The sequence below is a fragment of the Pelodiscus sinensis genome, chromosome 2 (genome assembly GCF_049634645.1).
Source record: "Pelodiscus sinensis isolate JC-2024 chromosome 2, ASM4963464v1, whole genome shotgun sequence".
Taxonomy (NCBI): domain Eukaryota; kingdom Metazoa; phylum Chordata; order Testudines; family Trionychidae; genus Pelodiscus; species Pelodiscus sinensis.
In genome coordinates, this window is record NC_134712.1 from 70479253 (window position 1) to 70498788 (window position 19536).

General features: G+C 44.8%; 1 protein-coding gene across 3 annotated transcripts in view; it reads right to left on the minus strand.

Annotated features, from left to right (window-relative positions):
* The window catches only part of MAPRE2 (microtubule associated protein RP/EB family member 2), a 151952-nt gene that overhangs the window by 43748 nt on the left and 88668 nt on the right, over positions 1-19536 (minus strand). The gene's annotated exons all lie outside the window — the stretch shown is intronic.

Genomic DNA, 19536 nt, shown 5'->3' on the forward strand with positions numbered 1-19536 from the left:
TTCAGATACTGGGCTCCTCTTAGTGCTGCCAGTTTTAATTATTTCACAATAACAGAGTTACTAAATTTAACATGAGGGTTCAGTAAATTTAGATGCCAACCACAGAGTATAAAAATATGCAACTATACAAATGTGTAGATTTTTTTTTTTTAAAACGGTGAAATAATTAGGAGTATGTAGGTAGCACTTTGTTCCGCCTCTCGACATTGCCCTCAAAAGATCCTTATGTCACAGCAGCACCATCATGGGGATGGGAGGGAATCTTTTCACTATCAGGACATGAAAACGTCATGACATTCTAGTGATAAGTGTTAAAAATGTGAGGAAGGGAAATTGGTGTATGGGGGAAGGGAGGAATGTGAAAAGAAAATTAAATTTCTTAGTGGAACAATGATGTCCTCTACTCTATAGTATTCCACCATATTAGCAAATTTGAAGGCCAATGTTCTGATGTGTATAAGATCAAGCACCTATACCTGTGAATGTACGTCAGGTTATCACATTAAATGTTATTTACAAATAAAGTTTTATATTCTCAAAACGGCTATTTTAATCAAATCACAGATGCAGGGGCGGATATAGGGCAGGGCAAGCAGGGTAGCCGCCCCGGGCCCCACGCTTCAAGAAGCCCCGTGCATGCGCCGTGGCACCACCGCGCATGCGCCGTGTCAAAGGGGGGGCCCCGCGAAATTGTGCTGCCCTGGGCCCCGCAAAGTCCTCATCTGCCCCTGCACAGACGTTTGGGGCAGGTCTGACAGGCACAACTTGGGTTTCTGCATTTGACAATTGGGCTCATTGTGTCACAAATATTTTTTTAATCCAAGTGTTGACAATTGTGAGAAGTTTTGCAAACTGACAGGTGTTAGATCCTAGATTGTCCTCTCTTTAGCCACAGGACAGATAGCTACAGTTGAAGTGCACCACACTTTTCCATCAATATGCCTCAAACATGTTCTAGAAGGCCTATTTTATCTATATTCAGTCAACCATTACATGGCAGAGGCTGTCTTCCAGAAAATAAAACAAAACAAGAGTTTGAACTCGAGTCACAGTAAAACGAGTTTCATAAGTTATGAATGAGGCTTTCATGTGACTTTGTCAAGGCTGTGACAACAGCCAAGACTTAGAGCTTGAAATTGTTGACATTTTACTTAGCTACTTGCAATGGTTTTGATGTACTTACGTTATAAAATAAAGAATCCCTATAGAAAAAGAATCTTGTGGCAAGTTAAAAATCTCAGATATTACAAGTGCATTACCATACAGAAAGCTTTGTAAAGCAGATGAATTGCACATAGCTTACATTTACATTGCATGAGGACTAATAAATAAATGCCCGCCAACAGAAAGTACGTGAAATATTACTGCTGAAAAAGAAAAATGAGTAGAGTCTTACAGTACAGGCAGTCCCCGGGTTACGTACAAGATAGGGACTGTAGGTTTGTTCTTAAGTTGAATCTGTATGTAAGTTGGAACTGGCGTCCAGATTCAGCCGCTGCTGAAACTGATCAGTTTCAACAGCGGCTGAATCTGGACACCAGTTCTGACTTACATACAGATTCAACTTAAGAACCCCAGGCTCCGCGGCTTTGCTCTGCTTTGCTCCCCGTTCCCCTGGTCTGCAGACCAGGGGGACGGGGAGCAAAGCGGCAGAACACGCGGGCAGCGGACAGCCCAGATGCGTCTGGGCTGTCCGCTGCCCGCGTGTTCCACCGCTTTGCTTCCTCTCCCTGGTCTGCTGGAGACCAGGGAGAGGGAGGGTTCCGTTCGTAACTCAGGGACTGCCTGTAGTCTATGGCTTGACTTTTTTATAGTGTATTTATTTATTACAGTGTGGATTTAACTAAAATGAAGTGTTGGTCTAGCCATGTCAATCCCACGAAATTAGAGACACAAGGTGGGAGAAAATATTTTTGATTAGACTAACTTCTCTTACTGAGAGAGAGAGAGAGAGAGAGAGAGAGAGAGAGAGAAGCTTTTAAGCTACACAGATCTCTTCTTCAGGTCTGGGAAATATACTGAGTGTGTCATAGGGATGTAAAATACCATTTAATTAGTTAACTGGTTCAATGTAGTATTTAACTAGTTAACTGATTAAAGAGGGGCTGGGTGGGGAGTCTGCTCCAGCCCAGCTGCTTCTGGCCTCCGCATGGGGCCGGCAGGGCTGCTGGCTCCATGTGGGCTGGGATTTGGCAGCTCCACATGGAAGTGGGGCTGGCGCAGCACTCCAACTCTGGTCGGCCATAGGCTGCTCCCAGGTACCGCTTCCCTATTTACATCCCTAGTGTGTTACAGCTAAATACTATATTGAATAGCTAGTTTAGTATAAGTAGTTAGCACATATTCTAAGGAACCATTCAATGTGAAGTGGCCCACTAAACACATGTAGTCGTACGCTAAAAAGAGGGAGGGGATTAGGGGTACAGATTGTTGAGAAAAAATGAAGACGAGTGTCTTTTTTGAAAGCATGATTTTTAGTATCTAGCAACATTTTGAATTTAAGCTGCCAGCTCGTCTTTTGGAAATTCTGTGCAGATTTCCTTTGAGGATGTGGCCCGATAGACTGAACAAAGCGATCACTCTATATGTGACCTAAGGGGTCAGTTATGTAACCAATTCATAATAGAAAAGGAACTTGCTCAAACTCTCTCTCTCTCCAGACCCTTTTCCCATATATAAGCTTGTACTCTAATTCCTGATCGTCAAGAGACACTGGTCATTACACAACTGCTTATGTTAAACATATTCACAACTTTATCTCTAACTGCCACTTTGTAAGTATACATGTGTTTGCAATGTCATCTTTTAGTGTTTCTGCTTGGTAACAGACTCCTTTTGCATCCCCTGGGAAGTGGCTTACTAGCTTTTAAAACCTTGTGATGAAACTATCCTCTGTTCTCTTCTCTTCTCCCTCTCAGTTGGCAGTTTTCCGATAATTTATGTCAGCCAGTAGGGACAGGGGTGGGTAAAAAAAAAAAATCAGGCCTGGGTGCTGGATATGGCCCACCAAGCATTTCTCTTTGGCCTGCCTAGCTGATTAGCAGAGCATTCGTACTTACATCCTGCAGCATGTGTTCAGCTCCCCCTCTCCCCCCTTTTCTCTGTCCTGCAGCAGAGCTGCTCCCAGGATTCTCCTGCTAGCTGTGCAGTGTGTGTGTGGGGGGGGGGGAGGGAGGAAAAGGGGGAGAGACTGGAAAAAAGTGCTGAAGTCGGGATGTCCCTGGGCCCCTGTAGGAGGCAACAGAACAGGCCAGCTTTCTCAGTCTTAAGAGTATGACTTCTCTCAAACATACTGGATGTGTGCGTGCACTGGCTGGGTCACTGCAACACACTTGCCCAGTATCTGGACAACACATACTCAATGTGTGTCAGTCTGTCCGTTGCTCTCTTAATGTAGCCCCTAGCCCCACTCCTTCTACCCAAGGCCCCACAACTTCCATGGGACCTGGAGCTAGCCTGTGACCAGGTGCCCCCCCCACCCCACCCCACCCCTCGGTGAAAGTTATCCACCCCTGCTGTAGGGGATTCTGTGAAATACTCATCTGCCAGAAACCCTGAATACATCCATATTAAAGTACTGACCTGAACTGTGATCTCTGATCACAGCAAGGTTTGCTCTCAGACTATTCCCTCTACAGTAAGTTTCATTAAAGTAATCAATACAAAAGTGGAATAGGACAGGCCAAATTTGAAGTCAAAGATTAACTTACATCAAATCACAATCACCGGCTGATGGATGATATGAACTCTAGAAAGAATAGTGGTGTCAGAGCTCAAATGTGTCAGGACAAGTGTCAAGAGGAGATCTCTTACATAGCTAGGGGCTATATACCCTGAGCACTGTGAATACTGCTGTCTTGTGGATAACACAAGTAGTAAGGATGCATTCTAGGTCCCTTTGCATCCCAGCACAGTGTTATACCACAGATTATTATTTGATCTGTGTGCCTAGTTACTTTAGTCACTTTCCCACAGAGAGGACTTAAGGGCAGATAAAAGTACAGGGTGAACCTCTGAAATCCGGGGCTCTCTGGTCTGACAACATCTGTGGTTTGGCACCCTGGCGTGCAAACCTGCTGGGGGCACTGGTCAGCGGGACCAGTGAGCCCCATCCCCAGGGGAGCCTTGATTGGGCAGGATAGCAGAGGGACTGGCAAGTCCAGTACTGGGCAGGGCAGTAGCAGGGCAGCCAGTGGCAAAAGCAGGACAAGCCCCGTCCTGGGGATCCCCAGGAGAGCACAGCAAAAGCAAGGCAGCTGGCAAGCCCCATCCCCAGGGATCCCCAGCAGAGCACGGCAGAAGCGGGGCAGTCAGCAAGTCCTGTTCCTGGGAATTCCCAGTAAGGCGGGGGAGAAGTGGGGCCATGGTGGCTGGGGAGTTCCATCCCCAGGGAGCCCTGGTGGGCTGGAGCCCAAGTCCAAGCCCTGCAGGCTGAAGCCCAGTGGCAGTGGGGCCAAAGCAGAGCCAGTTGCAGGGAGGGGATGCATCCTGGGAGGCTGGTGTCAGGGGACCTCCCCTGATCTGGCAAATTCCCTCATTTGGGACTGGTCAGGTTCTGAGAGTGCTGGGCAAGGGAGGTTCAACCTGTAGTCAAATATTAACTCTGATATTGACTAGTTTAAGTTAACTATGTCCCTTTAATGCTCTGAAAGCTTTAACAATGAAACTGTATTTTAATAGAATAGCTATTGTGTAATGTACATACATGAGGTTCCTACAGCAGATTTCTTATTTATTTTATCTTAAAAAACTAAACCTTCTTTAACGTGTCTCCTCTCATTAAGGAAGCACGAAAGTGGATCTTGAAAACAGTACAGCCACAGCCATAATAGAACAGTCTCTCATGGTTACTCAGTCTCAGTCCAGCCACAACTGCCTCAGAACGGTCATCTCTCATGGTTAATCTGCCTCCACTCATCCCTACTATAATCTTATTTTTTGACAATATTATTTCCAGGAGCACCTCTTTTTTAAATGCAATTATAATCAACAATACAGCAAGAGAGGTTATTGAATTTTGTAGATGCACCAATGATGGAATAAAAAAGTATTAAACAATTACTATGTAAATCTTATTTTAGTTGTTCTGGCATACTGATTTGGTCATTGACTTTTTAAATATTCTGAGGCTAGATTACAGAAAGTATTTGTAAGCATAGGCACTACTTTTGACCCAGTTAGTATGTAGAAACTATATGCACATTTTAAAATTAAATGGCATACCAAACAACTGCTTTTTATACATAGCAGTAATGCCTGCACTTCTTATTGTATACAGCTGGCAGAAAGACACTTGAAGTTAATTTGTTTTAAGTATTTATATTTAGAAGAAAATAACTAGTTTCCCATACAGTGAAGTTACAATTGATGGGTTTCTGTAACCCTGAATCAGGCTAACATGCCAAAATACTACTACTTTAGGCCCATGGGACATTTGTGAATAATACTTTCCTTCTCTCAGAGATAAAATTCCATTGTGATTAAGATATAAAAAGCCAAACATCACTAAGTCTTCATAATTTGGCATGGATGTGTGTGCTGAGTTGCTCTACCAGCCGGCTCTTTACACTAACAGCTTGTTCTTGGTTTCCTGTACAAAGATTACTACACAACATGCCTGAAATGTAAATGACAGGACGACACTCACAATGCTAAATAGGATGAGTACAACAGTAGGAGGGGAGGGAACTGGATTCTGCAGCAGAATGAAGAAAGGCCTAGAAAAAGAACTGCTTATCATATAAGTGTCAAATGATTAAATTTAAATTAAAACATTTCAATATGTGCAATACTAAGGCTGACATTTGCTGCTGACTGTATATTTATAATCAGATCTACAGTTAAAATAGTAGGAAGTGGTAGTTCTTCATAATCGTTTTCCAAGTTGCATAGTCATTTCGTTGATACAGTAAAACTCCAGTTGTCCGGCATCCAGTGGTCCAGCACTCCTGATAGTCCGGCACCCCCTGGAACCCGGAAGTGCTCCAGGCAGCCGGACAATTGGAGCTGCTCTGCCCCGGGCTTATCCGAGTCAGCCGCTGGTCAGTTTCAGCAGCGGCTGACTTGGGGATGCCTGGAGCAGAGCAGCTGGGGTGCTGCTGGGTTGGCCCTGCAGCGCCGCCCCCCCATCCCTCCCACCTCACCCCAGACTCCTCATAGCCCCCCACTTCCGATAGTCCGGCATATCTGATAATCTGCCACTCCCTGGGTACTAAAGGTGCCGGATTATTGGAAGTTTACTGTAAATTGCTTTGCCTTCAGCTTAGCACATCCAGATTCCCTTTTGCTCTTCTCCTCCTCTCTGCCCCCCCGTTCTCCTCCCACAAGAAACACCTGCAGGTGGGAGCTTTCTTATCTTTAATATGGCCCAGAATTTTGTATTCTGGGATTTACGGCATTTCAAAAGGGTCAATCCCTCACTTTCACCAACACAATGGGATACGAGCTGCTGTTTTTAATATGAATCACATGAAACTGCATTAAAGGGTGAAACACTATCACTAATAATAATTGCACCAACCCTATCTCAACACTGAATGACAATGTCGGTGCAATTAAGTAGTAAATGGGGAGCGGGGGCAGAGAGGGGAGGAAGGAATGTCCCCTGCTTACTACACTCACCAACCCCATGTCTGTGGGGTAGGCAGGCCCGGCTCTTCCCCTGCCTCCCCTTCCCTCCCCCCCGAGCTGCCAGGGAGGGCCAGCAGTTGCACAAGCCCCAGACTCTCACCCCCCGCCCCCCCAGCTGCTGGGAACACACATCCCTGGCTCTTATCCCACCTCCGCCACCAGGGAGGGCTGAGCTGCAACAGCACCAGCCTCAGGCCAAATTAACTCTTCTGGGATTCTAGGGTTAGTGGATTTTGTGGGCCTACTATTCTCTGGGGCAGGGCCAAAAATGAAGGTTTCAGTGTGTGGGACAGAGCTGCCAGTGAGTGGGAAGGGGATGCAGGAGGGACAGAGGGTGTGAGGTCTGGCAGGGGGGAAGGGGAGCAGGAGCAGGTTGGGGGCAGGACTAGGCTGGGGGTGGGGTCTCAGCAGGAATGTGAGTGAGGGGGCTGGGGGTGCAGGGTAGGAGCAGGGTGAGGGTAGGTGTCTGGCCAGGAGGGAAGGGGCAGGAGTGAAGGGGCAGGGCAGGGTCTCAGCAGGAAGGTAAGTGAGAGGGTTGGGGAGCACGTTCTGGGCATGAGGGGGTGGGGGCACTTGTCTTCAGGCCCCGTGCTGGTACAAAGCTCGGCCTCCCACTGCTCCCATTAGCCAGATTCTGGCCAATGACAGCATAGGGAAATGCTCTAGACAAGGCGCTGCTGTTCCCCCAGCCTGGGAGGGGGAGCGCTTCTTCCCTGAACAGGGAGGCTCAGGACTTTCTCCTTCCTCCACTTGCTCCCTCTTCAGAAGGATGAGCTGGGCTACCAGCTCCTGCCCCGACTCCACCACCTCGGGTAGTGGCTCCGGCTTGGGGCTCTGCGATAGTGGCATCAGGAAGCATGCCAAGGCTGCAGGCCCCGCCTCTGGTGGGGGCAAGCCGGGGGGCGGAGGTGCAGGCGAACCATGTACCACCTCAGGCTCAGTGCTGTAGTGCACCGGGGTGGAAAGAGTTTTGAGCACCTAGTACATCTTGGCACTGCTGGGGCTGGCCAGTCTTGGGCTGCTCACTCACTCTGGACAGAGGGAGGATCCACCGGTTTCTCTGGTCTTTCCACTGCCCCCCACCACGGGAGAGGAGGAGGGGGTGAGATGCACAGCTGAGGGCAGAGGGGTGGCAGGATGAAATAACTTCCTGTGGGCTGACATCACTGTCATCATGCAGGAAAAGGTTTTTTTTTTTTTTTTTTTTTTTTTTAAATGTATACAGAGATTTGCACATTTGGAGACAACAGGATTATTGGTAAAAATAGAACCTAATGACTTTTTATACAAAATGTCCTTAATAAGCTAAATTAGGGAAGTTAGCACAGACCTGTTTAGACAATTAACCAATAAGCCTGGGCTTGTTGGTTAATCCTAATGGTTACCTACACCCACCCTTGCTGCCTCTGATACTGAGGCAACAAGGGGGAAGGAGATGGGAGCTGGTGACCACAGGGATCTGGCTTCTATGGAGCTGCACGCTCCCCTCCTTGTTGTCTCCCACAGAAGCAGCGGAATAGGAGGGCAGGTGGGAGCTGGATCCCCCTGAGCACTGGCTCTTGTACACCACCAACCCACCGCTGCCTCAGAGGAGGTAATGCAGGAGCTGGCATATGCAGGGAGTCAGCTTTCAAGCCAGTTCTCCATGCGTGCTGGCTCCTGTGGAGCCACCTGCTCCCACTCCCAGCCCACTGCTGCCTCCTGGCTTAAAAGCTAGCTCCCCACAAGCACTGACTCCTGCGGATCGCCTGCCCCCCCCCCCCACCTCCCGTCAGGTGGGGGCAGGCAGGAGTGCAGTGAATGGATATTCCTAGACCACAGAGCCCAGGAACAGGGTGGTCTGGTGGCAGGGCAGGAGTGCAGTAGCAAACCAGTGTGTGTTGCGAGGGGGAGGGAGCGGAAAAGGCGGCACAGTGGGGAGTTCTGGCCCCAGTAGTGGCCATGGAGCTAGCAGTGGCTAGGAAGCACTGTCCCCAGCTGCGGATCTCCAGCCCTGGCCCTCTGCCCCCCAGCTCTGGCTGCGCAGCTCCAGTCCCGGCCGCAGAACCAGGCAGCTGCTGAGCTCTGCCCCTGCTGTGGAGACAGGTAGCTGCACAGACCTGGTCGCGGGAGTCAGGTGGCTGCTGAGCTCTGCCCTGGCTGTGGAACTCCAGTCACGGCACTCTGCCCTGGCAGCAGCAGGGCCGGCGGCATCTGGAGAGCCTTGTGGGTTGGGGCAGCAGCGGGGGCAGGTTGGAGCCCTAACACTGTGGCAGCACAGGTCAGGAGGGGAGGGACCTTCCCTGGTGCAGCAGATCCCCTCGTTTAGGGCCAATCGGGTCCTGAGGGTGCCTAATCAGTTCCTATCTGCCACTTTTCATCATCTGCAGCAGGAGCCAGGAAAACTTCTCTCCCCACAAATATTCCCTTCACCCTAGGATGCACATGAACAGGTTCTGCTCACCTGCATGAATGGAGCCCCTGCCAATTCTTGGCTGTCCTAGTGGTTCTGTTCTCCCAGTGCTGCTCGACCATGTCTAGTTCCCAGCCTGATAGGATTACAGGGGTTAAACAGAGCCTGGTACTCTGTTGCTTAGACTTTTAACGGGACAGCCAGAAAGTCCACCACACAACACTACTGACAGTCTTTAAGAAAATCCTTGGGAGTGGGATATCCCCTAGGGAGGAAATGCCAGGTAAATATACCAGTGTCCTGAAACTGAAGTCTAAATTTGAGCATCACATGTTAGTTAAGCAGAAAAGATTGATTTTACTGAGGAGTTTGTATACCTGAGGAAAATTCTTTTTAATGGACTTAGACATTTTTAATGATAACGTCAGATAACTGCTGATAGGCTTTGCGGTCACAGAGCTTGCTTGGTAAACATACAATGAAGAGTTGATGACATGAAATCACTTGTTAATGAAAACAAGACAGTTTTTCAATATATTAATTCCTTACAACTAAATTAAAAATTAAACCCTACAGTTCAAACCTACTGAAGACAGTAGGTTTGCACAGATGTCACTGAAGGGTTTGTCCTGCTTTGGGCAGGACTCGATGACCTCCTGGGGTCTCTTCTAGCTCTAGGAGTCTATGATTCTACTGTATGATTTTTTGCCTACAATATCTTTTTACAGGGCTATCATAATCAGTAATGGAATGTCTACCTACATCCGATCCACTAACATGGGCTGCAGATATCAGCATGCATAGATATGGATATCTGCAGACAAAGCAGATAATATACAGATTCGTAGGGCTCTAACCCTGCCTTACTTTCAGACTCCATTCTAAAGCTGCAGGATTGGCAGAAAAAAAAACCTATTTTAATATGCATACTGTTACTCCTGGGGAAAATTCTGCAACTGTTGCATTTGGAGACATAGTAAAATTGCAGCATTCGCCAGAACTGATACTGAGGAAATCACATTGCCTTTTTACAGTGTCACTTCTCAGCCTATGGCAACACAAAATCCTGAACAGGTAACTAAAAAATAAGGAAAGAACTGACTTGATCTAAAATGATGTGTTGCTTAGAGTCAACATATTTTAACTCGGGGTGTTAAAAATGATGTAATATGGTAACTGTGTAGCTGCTAAAAATGATCTTAGCGGTTGCACATGCTATGGGCTCTGCAGCATAAAGCTTAGCTTTATACTGCAGAGCCTGCAGTGAAGCTTCCCAAGGAGCCAACTGAGTTTAACAGATACCATTAAAAGAGAAAGATGGACTTTTTCCACCTAAGTCACCTGCAGGGCCCAAACACAATCTGACTTCACCTATTCGACCAGGCCCCTATAGGCAAGTTTACCCAAACCAGCTAGGGGAAAAAGGAGGAAGAACTCCCTCATAACTTAACTCCATGCTTAGGTTAATCAACTGGGAAATGGGAGACCCCATATTCAAGTCCTATCTCTACTAAGGATGTAAAAGACTTGCTTATTGGATAGTATTTTGACTAGTCAATATCCTCCCCCCCTTTGCTGCCTCTGAGATAGAGGCAGCATGGGGGGTGGCAGGGGTATTTCAAAGTGGCAGCACCACACAGCAGCACTGACACTTTGAAACCCCCAGGTGGCTTTTCAAAGGGGCAGCCACTGCACAGCAACTCCACCTGTGCGCCTTTCAAAGGGGCAGCCATGGAGCCCAGGGTCAGCTAGGGACTCTTGTATATTTCAAAGGAGGAATGCGAAAGTGTCTATTGACTAGTCAACTCTCAATTAACCGCATTTTAACATCCTTAATCTCTACCTGATGAGGAGAAGGGATCTGTTGCATTTCAGGGGAGTGCCTAAACCATTGGGCTCAAAGATGTTCTGATGTACATGCCTTCTTCACTCTCTCCTGTTAAGGCTGAGCCACACTGAGTAATGAAGGAATCATGGGATCTGGGGGAAGAGCACAGATGCTCAAGCAATCATGCCAATGACTCTGTAGCCTAGTGGTTAGGGCTCTCACCTAAGACCTCGGATCCATTCTCCCTGCTTCAAATGACTTTTTAAAATTAATTTACCCACAGTGGGACAGCCTAAACAGGAGAGTTTCAGGGTCGCCCACATCAGAATATCACACAATACACTGGTTTGAGTACTCAGCTGAGAAATGGCAGATACCAGTTCAAATCCCTTCTCCACCTCAGCTGAGAGGACTTGGAAACTCCCACCCTGCAGGCGAGTACCCTATGTACTGAACTAATAGTTTGAGGGAGATTTCCCCTTCTCCTGTCTTGCTAAAAAAAGACATAGGTATCCAACTTCAAGACAGGGTTTGTAGCTGAAAATTCCAAGAATAGGGAGGCACTTCACTACAACTTAAGAACAGATCTCCAGAGAGGGAGAAAACTTAGTATACACCCTTCAGTGCGGCCCCCTCTCAGACTAACTTAAATGAAGTCACACAGCATGTTTTTTGTGAATTCTATACTGAGGGAATCCTTCCTTCCCCATTTATGATAAAGGGAGTTAAGACACCTAACTCATACTTTGTGAATACCAATGATTTCAAGGCACTTAGATGTTAGGTCAGTATTACCATACCTAGAGTCTTGTTTTCAGGCAATGACACTTAAGTGCTTTAAAGAATTTTATCCTAAGATCCAGATTTTTAGAGATATTTAGGTATTGCTGTCCCCTACCTTATTTAAGACCCTACATCAATTTTCAAAATGGATTTAGGCACTTAGGAGCTTTAACAATTGATGGGATTTAGATTCTTAAGAGCTTAAATCCTTTTTTAAAAATAGATGAAGATTCCTAAATCAGTTACATATTAGAACACTGAATATAACAATTCCTAAATGGCTTTAAAAATTTGGGCCTAAGTGCCTCCACATATATTACAAATAAATTGGGAATTCAAGAGGTGTTTTTTTTTTTTTTTAAAGATTTTTCAGCTAATCTATAAATTAAAAAAAAAAAGAAAAAGAAAAAAACAATGAAATGAGATGCAAACCCCTCCAAGTTACAGAAAATTGGAAGTTGTGACAAACTGACAAGCTATCCATCTTAAATTTTGTATCTAATCTATGCTTTATTGTGAAAAGAAAATGGGCAAAGAACACACAAAGTAATACATTAAAAAAAAGCCCAGCATTCATTCTGTAGATATTAGTCATTAAAAATTTTAGTCCATAAAAATTATGGGCGTTAGCATTGTTGGGAAGGGACACATCCTGGGGGAGGGGAAGCATCTAATGAGTATGCATGACATCATAGTTTCAGTGAGAATAAAAAACCTGCAGAGTACAGCAGTGACTGTTTTAGAGCTACACAGAATTTGAGGCATAATTTTCATATTTTTAGACTTCCTAAAATTGCTTCCCTGAAAATGATTTTGATTATCCTATTTTCAATGGCTACAGAGTAGGCTAAGCATTAGCTTCCAGTCTGTATATCAGATTTAGTTAACTAAGAAATCTGAGAAAAAGTAAGTGATTTTTGGTTTGTTTTGAAGAGACCTAATGGGATGTTTTTTCTATTCATATGCACTTTCAGACCACTTTGAATTTTTAAAACATCTCTGCCACTAGCTGCATGAAAAAGTAATGTTAAATGTATCCATATGGTTAGGATTTATTATAATGCACACAGTCCCCATTGAGTAATAGAAGTTACTGAATGCACATCAAAAGCACCTAAGTGACTTAGAAGCACAAGTCCCATTGACAGTTAATAAGATTTGTGCTTCTAAATCACATAGGTGATTTTGAGAATCCCATCCCATAGGTCTAAGAATCTGTCTGATGCAGTCCAGGTATCCACTGACCAGTTGAATTAAACACATTGTGGACTATAAGACCTCAAATCCTAACAGTGTGTATTAGCCTCAGGCATTCAGTTTTAAAAAAATTGCAGTGCTTATTCAACACTTAAGTACCAGTAACACTTATTCTAAATTTAATATAAAGAATTTATTTTCCCTAAATCTTTTCCTGTCTAAATTCATTCTAAGCATTTTGCTCTAGACATAATGCATTCCATGATGATTGTAAGCTAAAACTAGAAGAGGAATACTTATTCTTTAAAAAAAAGGGCAAGTAATGAAAAAGCTTCATATGGATAAAAGGCAATTTGACTTTAAAAGTGACAATGAGAAGAAAAAACAGTAGATTGACTATAAATATGCACAGTTGCCGCTTTACTTTTAAAATACTATTCCTTCTGAGTTTCTGCAGAATTACTATTAATGCTTGTTTAAAAAAAAAACTGGTGGCTGTTTAGTGAGTAACTGCTTTGCAAGCTTCTTCTTGAAGCACTGCACATGGTCTTTAAACAAGATTGTCAACATCCACTATATTCCTCTAATGCTAACCATCATATGGAAGACATTAAGAAGTCACTTACACTGAGAATCTGTGGGGTAGCAAGATCTCAATACAGCATGATAGTGCCTTAAAACGTGGTTCAGTTTCACCATACAGACAGGATCAACCTATCTTTTAATTATGTTTTCAAGTCAAACTATAGCCTTGACTTTGTTTTTTAAGCAAACTGCAGTACTTCAACATTGAAATGTTCACTTCTGCCTGCACAGCCATACCAAACTTTCTGAGAACAACTGGTCTAATAGGGTCCCACAGTACAGGCTTTCATTGCATGCACAATCTTATTTATCTGGCTTAAAATAAACACATTAAGTAACATGTACCCAAGTATTTATGTATCCTTTTCCATCAATTAAAAATAGCATTGAAAAATATTAAAGCAAAAACAAGCACATTCTTCTGTTGTATACCACCTCAAGACAGCAAAACATACTTGTGGATTCCACAAGTGGGGGAAAAAGTAAACTTCACTCTCAGCCATATTTACAAATATGGTCTTTACAGCATACTCTGAAGGTAAACATATTTGTGTGCATCAGACAAATGGAGGCACTAGAGGAGTAGATTCTAAGGCCAGTCTACACTAGACCCGGAAGGTCAGCTTACCGTATGTAACTCTACGTATTCTAGGAAACTGGAGTCAGTTTACCTTAAGCTGAGCTTGGCAAAATTCCCACAGTAGAAGGCCAACAGGAGCAAGCACTCCCATTGGTTTCCCTTACTACTCACAACTTCAAGGAGTACAGGTACCGTCTGAAGCTGCCATCAATGTTCAATTTATGGGTTTTAACAAGACTCACTAAATGGAATGTCAAAAAGTTGATCTTCAGGACAGCGAATAAGATGTGCCCTAAACGTTGAGCTCTCTCCACATAAGTGCCCAGCTGACATTTCCCTTTATGTTAACACTAGGGATGTTAAAATGTGTTAATCAAGTAAATGTGTAGCTTCTGAAATTTTTACACGTGAGGAGGAGGCAGACTTCTTTCTGGGAGCCAGTGCATATGGGGAACCATTTTTTAAGCCAACTCCCCACATGCACCGGCTCCAACCTGCTCCTCCTGCTGTTTCCTCTAATACAGAGGCAGCAGTGCTGGTGGTGGGGAAAGGCTTTAATTGCATGCACAGGAGCTGGTGAATGAGGGGAGCAGGCTCTTAAGCTGGCTCCCTGTGTGCACTAGCTCTCGCCTGCCCCTCTGCACTGCTGCTTCTGCTGGGCTCGGGTTGGGGGGGGGGGGGGAAGAGAGAAGAAGGAAGGTGGCTCCCCAGAAGCTGGTGTGCACTGGGAGCTGGCTACCCGGACATACTGGGAGCCTGCATGCTGAAAACACTTGGTAATAGATGGACAGACTCAGCAGCAAGAAATTCTCTTTCAATACAGGACCAACATTTGTACTTCCTGTAAAGCAACTGGCATCTTGCCCTACTCAAAGGAGATGGTGACAATCTTCATCAGCAAAGAACCTAGTACTTCCCCACTGGACTCCACAAGCCAGGAGACACAAAAGATCCAAAGCACAGACTGCAGCATAAAATTCTCCCAACACGTCCAAAACCTTCAGAAGCGACCCCTGCTGAAATGACCTAATTTTTGTCCTATTCTGATGTCATACTCCCATACATTGGCAAAGACAACAGTTTGAGTACCAACAATTTTATCTGCAATGTGATAAGAAATGTCCCAGAGCGGAAGGGACTTGTATCAGTCAAGCAAAAGAAAATGCAGATTAACAAGACTATTCTCCGCCTGAAATAAGTTTCCTGATCAAGACTTGGTAGATATCCTGGTGAATACAAAGGCCATCATATAAAAATTCAAAATGTGTGTTGGTTTTAGGATGTGGACTGGCATTTACTAAAAACAAGGAGTAGAATATATCGTGTACACACACAAGTCGTCCTCTATTTTCCATGGAGCCTTGCATGACTCTTTTAGAGCAGTGATAGAGATGTAGCCATGTTAGTCTGGGGTAGCTGAAGCAAAATGCAGGACAATGTAGCACTTTAGTGTTGTTAGTCTTTAAAGTGCTACATTGTCCTGCATTTTGCTCTTTTAGAGCAAACATTCAACACTAGCAGCAATACATTCATAAGCAACTCTAACAAAAACCCAATCAGTTGTGCAAATACCATGGAGGAAAACCAAGGCAGATTAAAAATCTTTAAAATAAGATTCATAATTATTCATTATAAAAATAACCTGCCTCCTATGAAGATGACAATGGAGTCTACCTTCAATTTGAATTAAAAAAAACCCCATAGAACTAAGGCTGCCACGTGGAGGGCAATTAATTACAACTTTGGTTTTTTTGGTTTAGCATCAAGGACTGAGTCTACGTTGCTGTAGATCCTTAGGAGAACATTGTGACAGTAGATTGACATGCTATAACATCATATGTAGTTGAAGACACGTTTTCATATTCAGCTCAACAATCAAATGCAAAACAATTCCAACCTTTTTGGAGTAAGACCAAAAGTGACCAAATACCCACACCCCCAAAGTTAAGAGAATCCCAAGGAGTTTGTGTGTTTGGAGAATGTTCCCTGTCTAATGTTGTCAAAGCTAAATTATGAGAGCTCCAGACTAAATTTAGATTCTCCAGGGATGAATTCATCTATAACCCAATCCTTTTGGCACATCACTACTACAGCAGGCATTTTGAAAGCACAGGGGACACTATGCTGCACTCGACCTACTTAGCAAGGACAAAAAACACATCCAAGACTCAAGATGAATACAAATACTGTGTAACTGAAAAAGCAGCCTCTTCCTTTGCTGCTTCCCATCCTAGCTTCATTCATTTAACCAGCTATATGGAGAAACATCCTGGTTTCTCTGTAGTATGCACACCATTAAAGCCCACTCCTTAACTCTTAACGGCAATGAAAAAAATCAAGAATGAATTCAGTGGCTTCAGCTGTTCTTCCTTCCATTAAAGTCAGCTCAAGCTTTTCACTGAAACATATTATTTAGAACTCAAAATCTTACCTAAAGACACAGTGTCATCGTAGTAGATTTTCTTTATATTCAAAATATTTTAAATTGCCTCTGATGTACACTATATGCCTTTACTACAATATATGTATGACATTATTTCACCGGCCATGAGTGGAAGCTAGGGATGTTCATCATTCTACAAAACAGGGCCTTCATGTTTTGCATTCAGACAGTAGATAATATTCCCTTTTTTAAAAAAGGGCTCTATAGTTAGCTTTTTCTGGCATTTGGATTGCTTTTATTGCCAAAAATGAGCACAAACTGAAAATGCATGAGCCTGCATTACAAATTTTAATGCTTTTCTTTAAAAAGCAAAGCATCCTTACAGTTTTTATATTAGGTGATAAAATCCAGTTATCTTAGTTGCTCTGTAACTGGAAATGCTTCCAAGTGTTACAAAGCTTCCCACATCCTCCTTCCCTTTGAAGTCTTCTAGAAATACTCATTTTATGGAAACTGATGTTAAGCTGCATGAAGGTTGCAAATGCATTAAGGTACCATAGCCAAAAGAATGCTAGCATGAATGAATTTAGATCAACAGTTCTCAAACTGTGGTCCATGCTGCCCTTGTTGGTGGTCCACAGACAGCTGGCAAGGTGCTAGCTTGTCTCTTTGTTTTCAACTAAAAAAAAATACAGCAAGTGCTTCCTTAATATTACTTTACCATGTAAACAATCCCTATAGATGCTATGGGAGTTTTCCTTAACAACATGGGCAGAGAAGTGGGGGAAGAGACTGTTTGTAAAAGTCAAATAGCAAGAGAAGTGGCTCATCAGACTGTTATGGTCCATGTTATGAGAAGTGTTTGCAAAAACCTGAATTACTGTCAATAATTCAGATACTGATTTTTGGATTGTACAAAGAACTCTCGCACAGACCAAACAAAGCAAGACTGAGCTGATGATGGTATCCTAATATGAGAATTTAGGCAGAAGAAGAATGCCCAAGGGGGGGGGGGGGGGGAAACCACAGCTAAAACCTCAAATTGAATTTGTAAATAAATGTAAAGTAATTTGGTCTATCACTAACTGAATGTAAATACAAAATGGGAGATTGGAAACCTATACAAAGACAGAATCTGAAAGCTACTGCAATCCAATATTTCATTTAATGCTAAGTACAGAAAAGGTAGGACGAGAATTCTGATAAAGCAGCCTTGTTTATGTTCTTCCATTCTGGTACATCTTAAAATCCTTGCTGGATGACACAGAAAGAGTTTGTATGTGTAATGAAACAGGCATTTTCCCCCCTCCACGTATGGACAATCTAGATTTAGAGGTTTAGGATCTCTAACTTTCACAGCATTCTCCTAAATTAAGTTCTCTCAAACTATTTTTCCCTTTTTGGTTATGAAATTATATAATGAAAGGTTTTTTTGAATGTCTGCAAATATTCAGGGTGATGGGGTATAAGATTCCAAGCTTAACTTCAGACATTCAGAAGCTTCTGAATGATCATACAAGAATAATTTAGTAGGTCATTCTGGCCATTATGCTTCCTGTCTTAAACAGTGATAAATGCTACAAGTGTATACAGGTAGTCCCTGACTTACGCGGATCCGACTTATGTCGGATCCGCACTTACGAACGGGGCTTTTCTTGCCCCGGAGCTCATGGGCGGCGGGTCGCCACCCGTATCCTCCGGGGCGAGAAAAGCTTCTCCCGGTCTCCCTGGTCTGCTGGGGGGGTCCAGCAAAGCCGCTGGACCCCCCCAGCAGACCAGGGACACCCGAGCAAAGCCGCTGCCTGGGCGGCTTTGCTCGTTTGCCCGGGAGCAAAGCTGCCCAGGCAGCGGGACCCCCGCCGCCTGGGCGGCTTTGCTCCTGTCCCCATGGTCTGCTGGGGGGGGGGGGGGAGGGCGAGTCCAGCGGCTTTGCTGGACCCTCCCCAGCAGACCAGGGAGACAGGAGCAAAGCCACATGGGCGGCGGGGGTCCCTCCGCCTGTGCAGCTTTGCTCAGGTCTCCCTGGTCTGCTGGGGGAGGAGGGGGCGCAGCTAGTGCGCCCCCCCCCCCCCCGAAGACCAGGCTTTTGTTGCGGGATGCCTCGGGTAGAGCAGCTGGGGTGCTGCCGGGTTGGTCCTGTGGGAACCTACCGGGCAGCGCCCCAGCTGTTCTGTCCCAGGCTCCAGATTCAGCTGCTGCCACTGAAACTGATCAGGCTGATTCCAGGAAGCTGGGGGCAGAGCAACTCTGCCTCCAGCTTCCTGTAGTCAGCCCCTGGTCAGTTTCAGTGGCAGCAGCTGAATCTGGAGCCAGTTCTGACTTACATACTAATTCAACTTAAGAACAAACCTATAGTCCCTATCTTGTACGTAACCTGGGGACTGCCTGTATTCACATGTACCTTATCCTACCATATTAGATGTTTAGGTGCCAATACTTTGAAACAATTTTCCAAAGCCAATAATCAGATAAATGTATGGAACTTAATTAAAACACCCAGATAGATGTAGAGTTTTGATTCAACTAGGCATGCATTAAAAAAGAAAAAAAAAAAAGATTTCCATTCAGCAAAGATGAAACCCTCCATCTGACTCCAACACTTCCCAGCTTTGAGCCCCCTCCCCGAGCCAGCGTCCCCTTCTCCACCTCCTCCTGCATCCAGATTTCCTCCAGAGCTTGCACCTCTCACCCCTTCCCACACCCAAATACCTCATTCCACTCCAGAGCCCACAATCCAGTCTCAACCCAGTGAAGGTACAGCAGTGAAGGTACTGCAGGAGTTTTTCCAGGATTCAACGGATATCCTGGAAAAACACTTCCGCATCCAGGGACGCGTTTGTTCTTCCGCTCTTTTTAGTGGAAGAGCAAACATGCTCTTTCAGTAACTCCTGTATTCCTCATTCCACAAGGAATAAGGGGCTTCCGAAAGAAGGATTTTTTTCTGACATTTGGTCCAGTCTAGACAGGCCAAAGGTTGGAAAAACCTCTTCCTACAGAAGAACTGAAAAAAAGCAGCAGTGTACAGTGTATAAGGGCTGGGGATAGCAAGTGATGGAGAGAAGAATAGAAGAATAGAGAGGGAGGGGCTTCAAGAAAGGGGTGGGGTCTTGGGGGAAGGATGGGGCGGTAGATCTTGGCTTGTTCTGACATTTAAAAAG